The sequence below is a fragment of the Engraulis encrasicolus genome, chromosome 13 (genome assembly GCF_034702125.1).
Source record: "Engraulis encrasicolus isolate BLACKSEA-1 chromosome 13, IST_EnEncr_1.0, whole genome shotgun sequence".
Taxonomy (NCBI): Eukaryota; Metazoa; Chordata; class Actinopteri; order Clupeiformes; family Engraulidae; genus Engraulis; species Engraulis encrasicolus.
In genome coordinates, this window is record NC_085869.1 from 52,100,550 (window position 1) to 52,108,906 (window position 8,357).

Here is an 8,357-nt window from a genome sequence, read left to right on the forward strand (position 1 = left end):
CTTGTGTTGTTGTCTTCACTTTATTCTTTACATTATTGTATTCTACTTGTACACTTTATGAGAGTATCATCAGTGTGTTAACATTTTATTGACTGCAAATTACAAATTGCAAGTATATGAAAGTTGTTTTTTGTTGTTTTTATTTTTTGGATGGAAGATCGTGATAAAAAATCGATATCGTGATTTCATGTTAAAGAATCGTGATACAACATTTTTGCCATATCGCCCACCCCTACTTGAAATCCTATTTTTGTGCGTCTTATTCCGTGACAGAGCTATGTTTCAACCGAGAAAGGTGTGTACTCCTTACTCTAAAACTTGGATCAGCATTTGTCCTGCGCCTCAACCTGGGGTGTGCACAATCTTCCTTCTCTAACTCTACAGGCTCCCCTGGCTTCTTTCCTCATAGAAATGCATGCTTCTCGACCTGTGTTATATAGCCTAGTGCAACATTGTTTGAACAATTTATTAGCTTGTTTTTTATTTACACAAGCTGATGTTCAATGTCAATCTCTGAAGTATGGGAATCTTTTTTAAGGTAGCCCAGTAGTACCGTTCAGTAGTGTAAAAGTGAGGAAATTTGAATTTTTGCACTTGTAACATGCACGTACACAGTTCAATTCTACAGGCATTTTGCTTGTCAATCGGAATGCATGATATCAAATCAGTGACATCTGAGCCCACACCAGACTAACACGTTATCCATGTATATGTCGCCACTAGGTAGAACTGTTGACTAGCAATGTAATAGAGTGAACGTGATCATTTATTCCGCCTGAATGTCCACTAAAACAGTCACCAACCTGATATCTTCTGCCCAGAAATGTACAGCATGTACAAACAAATATCTCACCCACCTACACAAACACAGGCACACACAGACCTGTGTAAGGTACATCTGTTCCAAAATCAGATGCCATCCAAATCATGTCAACACAAATACACAGTTTTCCAATTCACCCAACAAGCAAGAAAACAACAGCTGGGTAGGTGTGGGTTGGTGTGGCTGTGGCGACTGTACGCAGGCGCGTCACTTAAGCTCCTCTTTCTCTTCCTGGGTCAAAGGGCAGGGCTGTTTAAAGGTTGCGACCATCAATGCGTCTGTTGTCTGGTTTATGGTGACGGATTAGGCATGATACGATTCAGGCTAATGTCTCTCTCTCACTCTCTCGCTGTCTCTCCCCACATTGGTCACATGATACAACAGCTAGCCTAGCACATAGCCTCCCTGGCACACCCCTCTGCAAACAGGAACTCCCAACTCTCGTTGTCTTTTTCTCTTAATCCCTCTGCTTTTTTGTTTTGTTTGTTGTTGCTCTCTATATTAATCTCCTTTGGGTTCAATGAAGTACATCTACTGTACTATTCAAGCTTGTTGGCATGCTTGTCCTTCAGGAGAACCAATCTACTCATCCAGCCAGCCATCCATCCAGCCACTCATCTACCTACCGATCTATTCATGTATCTATGGATTCTATCCATCCATTACCACTGTGCACTGTACTGCTTCTACTACTAGTACTTCTACTGCCACTTCTCCACAATTCCATTCCAGGGACATTTTGTTGTGCTGGGATGTTTTGCCTCCTTGCCTCCAATTAGCCTACAGCCTGCGAGACTCGCTAACCAACATTGGCGTCTCCAACCCCCAGCATTCCTCGCATGGAGCATCAGAGATGACATGAGGCGTACATGTTTTAAGCTTACTGATCTCTCATGGGAGATGGGAAGAAGGAGGAAGGAAAAGGGGGAGGAGGGACGTGGAGGCAGAGGGTGGAGAAGGAGAGAAAGAGAGAGAGAGAGAGAGAGAGAGAGAGAGAGAGAGAGAGAGAGAGAGAGAGAGAGAGAGAGAGAGAGAGAGAGACAGAGACAGAGACAGACAGACAGACAGAGAGAGAGAGAGTTCTGAAGGGAAACACTTTTTCCAGTCATCAGTCAGACACACACACACACACACACACACACACACACACACACACACACACACACACACACACACACACACACACACACACAGTCACACACACACTTGCTTACATCATCCGGAACTAAAAACAGAGATGGCCATTTAAAGCAAAGATATTCGGCTACGCCAGAGGCACGGAGGTTTAAGTTAGCTATAACCACGCTGACCGCCGACATGTGAGAAAGCAATACACTTACAAATACGCAAGCAAGAAGCCACAGCAGAGCTCCGACTGAGACCCAACACTTGCGGGACCTCGCCAAGCCCATAAACACTGTAATTATACCCCCTTTATAGAGATTCTCAAGTGTATTTGGGTCATACTTAGGAAAAAAAACACATCGCGGCATTGGGCATTGGGCATAGTCTGTGGAGATAACAGGGAAGAGATGCACACACAGCCTACAAGGAGGGGGAAAATGGAGAGAGAGAGAGGGGGGGGAGAGACTGTGAGTGAAGGAGTGGGGAAGAGAGAGAAAGAGAGAGGGGGGGAAAGAAGCAGACTGTTGCGCATATATAATTCTTCACAACTTCCTTGCTGCCTCCCTCCTCCTCTCGGAGCCGAGTTCCCCGCTGCCATTCATCATCCTCAGCAGCGGCGGCTGCAACAGCAACAACAGCATCCGGTCTGATTTCATTTCAGCATCTACTACTACATACAGGCTTTTATTATAGTGCTGCTGGTCCCTGGCTGCTGTTCCCAGCTCTGACTCCAGTCTGGACGCCGGTATTGCCTACTGTGGCAGTGAGCGGAGAGATTCAGAGAACAACTTATGGAATATAAACAGACAGAGATTAATGCACAGCAACCGCCTGCAGCCCTTTCTGGGCTATGGGAGAGGGCTGTGCATACACAAAGCAGGGGGGAGAGAGAGAGAGAGAGAGAGAGAGAGAGAGAGAGAGAGAGAGAGAGAGAGAGAGAGAGAGAGAGAGACAGAGACAGAACATGTTGGAGAGATCGAGCCTAAGAAAGAATGAGAGAGACAGTGAGCAAGAGAGAGAGGGGGGGAGTGACAAGGAGGAGTGGAAAGAGAAAGAGAGAGAGAGAGAGAGAGAGAGAGAGAGAGAGAGAGAGAGAGAGAGAGAGAATGCCAGTGAGTGCACAGCACACGCATGGAAAGCTGTTTGTAGCTCTTTGTTTAAAAAATGGTGACTGGTAGAGAAGAGGTCAGACAGTATACAACAAATTCCAGAGACCTCGTCCAAATGAGCAGCTGGATTGGAAGGGTTGTGGGGGGTACCATAGCAACAGAGGGGGTAATATATCTGGGGGATATTAGGGCTGGGAATTGATCCAGAATTCCTGTATCGATACGATTCCGATCCAGAAGGTCACGTTCCGATTCGATCCACGATCCAGGTTGTCACTTTAACTCATTTAACGCATGCCTAGAATTGTAAGATTGGCTATAAAAACCTAAATATCTCAGCCTCTGAAGCATACGCAAACATGAAATACCTTGGAATGAGAAAAAGAAGTGGGAAACTTGGTATGAGAGAGAAAGGTGAGAAAAGACTGGCCGTGTGTATTTGTGCATGTAACCTGTGAATGTGGCAGAAAGCTACAGGATGTGGTTGAGAAAGGGATGAAAACAAACAAAAAGCATGCCACGCGTAGAAGTTGGATGGACAGCACAGGAAAACGAGGCGAGTGGTGGAAGGGGACGTCAAGGACGTATGGCACCCGTAAAAGACGTAAGCTTACAGATAGGGGTACGTGTCGGAAGGTAAAATAGGCTTTTACCTGCCACCTAGCATGGCAAGGCATTGCTAGCCAGGGGTCCGTTTCTCGATCCTTGTCGTTGCTGACCGTCTTAAGACCGTCTCAAGACGTAACACCATTCCCTTGGATTTAGTGGTGAGCGTCGCTGTCGAGAGAGAGTTGAGTCGCTCTCACGAAGGACGTTGCTACCGTCGTTAGCAAAGACGCTTTCGAGATACGGACCCCAGGTATTGCCCTCCTAGTGACGCAACACCTTCAGTATTGCTTCTAAGTCAGGCCAAGAGCAATACAAATATCATTTCTGAGCTCCCGAAAAATCGGGAACCTCTCCCACTTTGTCGGGAAGCATACAACCATTAGCAAACCAAGGAAGGCAGGTCGACCATGCCGTTTGGGAAATGTTAATTGTCATGCTCTTGGTCAGTTAATTGTCATGCTCTTGCTCAAGTCTCGAAGAGATTTGAAAGTCGATGATAATCAGGCTAAGGCGTTGCATGGCAAGGCATAGGTGGGTGGCATCATGCAAAGCAAAGTGAGACAGGTGATGGAAGGAGATGTCAAGGACGGCCATCATGAGTCCACGACTGGATACATTTTTTTCTTTTTTATTTCCCCTGTGCCTGAGTGGGCACATTTGCCACGCTCCAAAAACAAGGGGAAACACATGACTTCCCACCGCCTGCCTTGGTCACCAAGTTATAAAAGATTCATAAAGTCTCCGCAGCAGGCAGGCAGGCAGGCAGGCAGGCAAGCCAAGTTCCGACTCATTTTTTGCTTGGGTTTTATTTTTTTCATTCTTTTCCTGTTCTTGAACCAGTGTTTCCCCACCACTGTGCTTCACATTTATTTAAACCCCATCAGCTATGTGAACCAAATGAAACACTGAAACTGAATAATGACTCTTGCTGAAAAAGAGTTCAAATGGGGTATACATTTGCAAAGGGCCTGCCCTTTCTGATCATTTGAGTCCCACCACCACACACACACACACACACACACACACACACACACACACACACACACACACACACACACACACACACACACACACACACACACACACACACACACACACACACAGATAGAAAGACCCCAACTGCTGGGGCGGGGTGGGGTGAGAATGACAGGGACACAAACTCATATGACAGGTCTTCTGTGGAGGAAACCAAAAGGAAGGGGGGGGGGGGGCTCTCCCGCAAGGCAGTTATGACTAAGCAGAGCTCTATGGGCTCGACCTCATGCTTGACATGCCCGGCATTGCAGCGAGAGAGTACAGCACAGCAGAGCACAGCACTGCAGGAAAAGCATGTGGACGCTGATGCATTGCATAGGGGATGGTGGTGGAAGGAAAGGGGGGCGTGGCCCCGCTGTCAAGGTGTGTCAGGAAAAGATAGATTCCTTCCTCTGCTGTCTGCTGACGCATGTTGACACCAGAGGCAGAATCATTCTGTAAAAGCTTTGGCAAGGGTAATACTTAATAACTGTTTTGTAATGCATTAAATACTGTTGAGTAAAACCCATTTTTGACGTTGGTGTACAGAATTTTAGCTCATTTTTCATGGTGCGTTTATCTCTGAAAAACAGGACAAAATATCCTTGAGATATCAGACACATCATCTTAAGACTTCTCAACAAGGCCAACTGACTGGAGCATGAATGCCCTTCACCTTTACAATATCCCTCAGTTAGCTTAAATGATAGGCTGTCTACAGCTGAAAACACAGGATCTGTGTTTTCAATCTCCCCAACATTACATTGCTTGCCTAAACAGAAATTAAGAAAACAAACTCCAGTGCACAGGTTACAGGTTGCCAAATGAACACCGACTTCTGTAACACAATACAAATATGCACCCTTTATTTTATGACAATGTTTTCAGATAAGGGTTCAAATAATGAACATTCCGCCGTTTAGTCCACGAATAAATGAATGAAAATCTTTTTTCCCCTTCACAAAACGCCCGTGGAGATATGTGCTACTGAGTTGGAATGTCGCGCGCTGCCACTACTACTATTACTACTACTGCTGCTGCTGGGTTGTGCCTCTCAAACAATGCAACGATATCAGCCATGGCGACATATTCCATTGCTTATGGCATAAACCAAACGCGCTTTCAAATGCAGACCCTTGACCTAAAGAATTCACTGACGTTTGATTGAAGGTTTTATTCACGGGCGTAAAACGTGGACATGGCTACTACAATGTGTTGAGACAGCTCAAACAAAGCCACGTTGAAAAGCACTAGCAAAAAAATACTGAGGGACACTGGTAGGTAAGGAACAAGACATAATCCGCCTCTTCTGATGTCGAATCCGATGGTCATCCCATCACTAAGCATCCCATCCATTCTCTGGAAACCCGTAGCCTCCACAACAAAAGGGTCGCGCTCGAGACCAGTACGCAAGCAACAAGGACTACCCTTGCATTATTTTTTGTCCTCCGTGGCTATTACTAGCCTGTGGGTGGCACAATGTAGCCATATTTTGGGAGTCTACAAACGCTACATTCTTTCACTCTTGGAATTCGGTTCAGAAAGCTGAACTACAAGCACAGCAAATCGCAGCAGCCACCGCCGCCGCCGTGGTTTCATCATCCAGCTCAACCACACAGCAAACCAACTTTTGCCTCAGTTCGAAATTCCTTCTCTCCTCTTACCTTGGTATAACTCCTGGTGGTTCGGACCAAGGGAAGGGTGAGCGTATAGGTCCACGGCAACCCTCTGCCTTGCCCTTTTCGCGTCCAAAGAGGTCGGAAATTTAAATCAGTTCGTAGCTCCAGGGAACCTCCAACTTCGTGGGATCTCTCCACAGCGATTTGAGCCCCGTGCACTAGCCAACTCAATGCACTGGTTTGACGAGTGACGTCACGGCTGCCATGGCTCAACCATGGGAGGAGGTAGGGAAAGGAGGAGTGGACCATAGAAGAGAGAGAGATGTTTCCTCCTTTCATTGGTGCTAAGTGTCAGTGAAGTTACATTGTATCTTTTTCTACTCAATATGTGTAGTATTGTACCACAAACTATTACAATTTAAACGCCTTCTTGGCTAACCATCTGGACGTTTCTCAACATTAGACCTATTTTCTAGCATAAACAAACAAATAAATCAATAAATAAATAAATAATTAAATTAAAAAAACTAGTGAAATAAATACTGTTCTAATAGGCCAAAGTTCCTCACCAGCATAAAAAGAAAAAATCTATCTATATCTTTTTAAATAGAATTAATATATTTTCATATGCTACTGTAACTTACTGGCTAAAAGTAACAATTCCTATTACAAGTAGCCTATGGGCCTACTGTAATTTTGGGAGGGTTTCTTGTCAGTTTTGTAGGTAGCCTAGGCTACTAATTGGTACAGTGGCATTATTGCATAGAGGTTGAGACTGACGTGACATGACATGACCTGTATCATCAAGCGTGACACAGGCCTATAATAGTGTAAGAGCACTTTTTTTTACTAATGGCTCTGTACTAGACTTTGAACAGCCCATATGCCAGCTAAGGTAATTGTTTTACATTCCCAGATACATTAGCCTAAATAGACACAAATGGGAGGCAATCCAGAAGAGTAAACAAAAAACAGTCTCCAAGACAACCTTATCCCTTTCTGTGTTTTCCTTGCGTGATAGTCATCTTGCTATTTATAGAATTATAGCCTATCGCATGTCTATGCAATCTGCTTTAGCCTATCCCTTTCAATAGCCTATTTCCAATATTAGTAACAACAAGCCTATTTATTATTTCTGTATGTTTAATTTTCCCCTTAAAATCATTTTCCTCTGAAAAGTTTTACTGTAGGGTGACTTCAGGTAATTTGAGCCACTTTTTGGTAAATCGCTTGGGAAAATAACAAAATACCATCTATGCACTTTTAATGTGTATATATAATTAATAACTACTATATTTCATCATTTTGTGTTGGAATTATATTATAAAACATAATTATTTAGGCCCCACAAGTCTTGAAACCCTGGATGTGGCAACTTTTTTGGAAGGAGACGCTTCAGCTAATTTGAGCCACCTTATCTGGTAATTTCAGCCGGTTACATAAAAAAGGGAAAAAGTCAATAATTCATAATTCCTTTTCATACTAAATCACAATTCTGTACAGCCACATGTCTCTGGACAGTGTTCATCCTATTTTTTCACTTTTTCTGTCTCCTCTCTTTTCATCTGCATTCATTTCTTTTCACCTGTCATCTTCCTTAATTTTTCCTCCAAAAGTACACAAACATGAGCTAGCTACCGCTAAACAGCAGCAAACAGCAGCAAACTCCCATTGATTATAATGGTGGCTCAAATTAGCTGAACGTGGTGGCTCAAATTACCTTAACCCACTGTGCTAACAGTTGAAACACCATAAACATACTTTTTTCCAAAAAGGGTAATACTATGCCACACTAACAAACATTATTATAGTGCATACCATCCACACAGAAAACATACTTTGTTTTTTATGTGTATATCTACTGGTATATGTAAGTTATAATACTTATAATAATTTGGCTAACTTTAGCGTGCCATGCTAAATTCCATGCAACTTTCTGGTGCAGCCTTCATTGGAATAAGTATCCTGTCCACCATATCAATCAAAACTCAATAAAATCCCCTGTTACATGTAATGAACTGTTGTGGCAACAGATTCCCATACTTTGTAGTCATTGGG

The 8,357-nt window shown here is 43.8% G+C and overlaps 1 protein-coding gene across 1 annotated transcript in view; it reads right to left on the bottom strand.

The window, feature by feature from the left end:
- Window positions 1-6,562, bottom strand: part of nck2a (NCK adaptor protein 2a) — an 88,459-nt gene extending 81,897 nt beyond the window's left edge. Inside the window, exon 1 of the mRNA XM_063214225.1 lies at window positions 6,345-6,562. The gene's annotated coding sequence lies outside the window, so the exon portion shown is untranslated. The remainder of the gene's footprint in view (window positions 1-6,344) is intronic.
- Window positions 6,563-8,357: the final 1,795 nt, after the last annotated feature.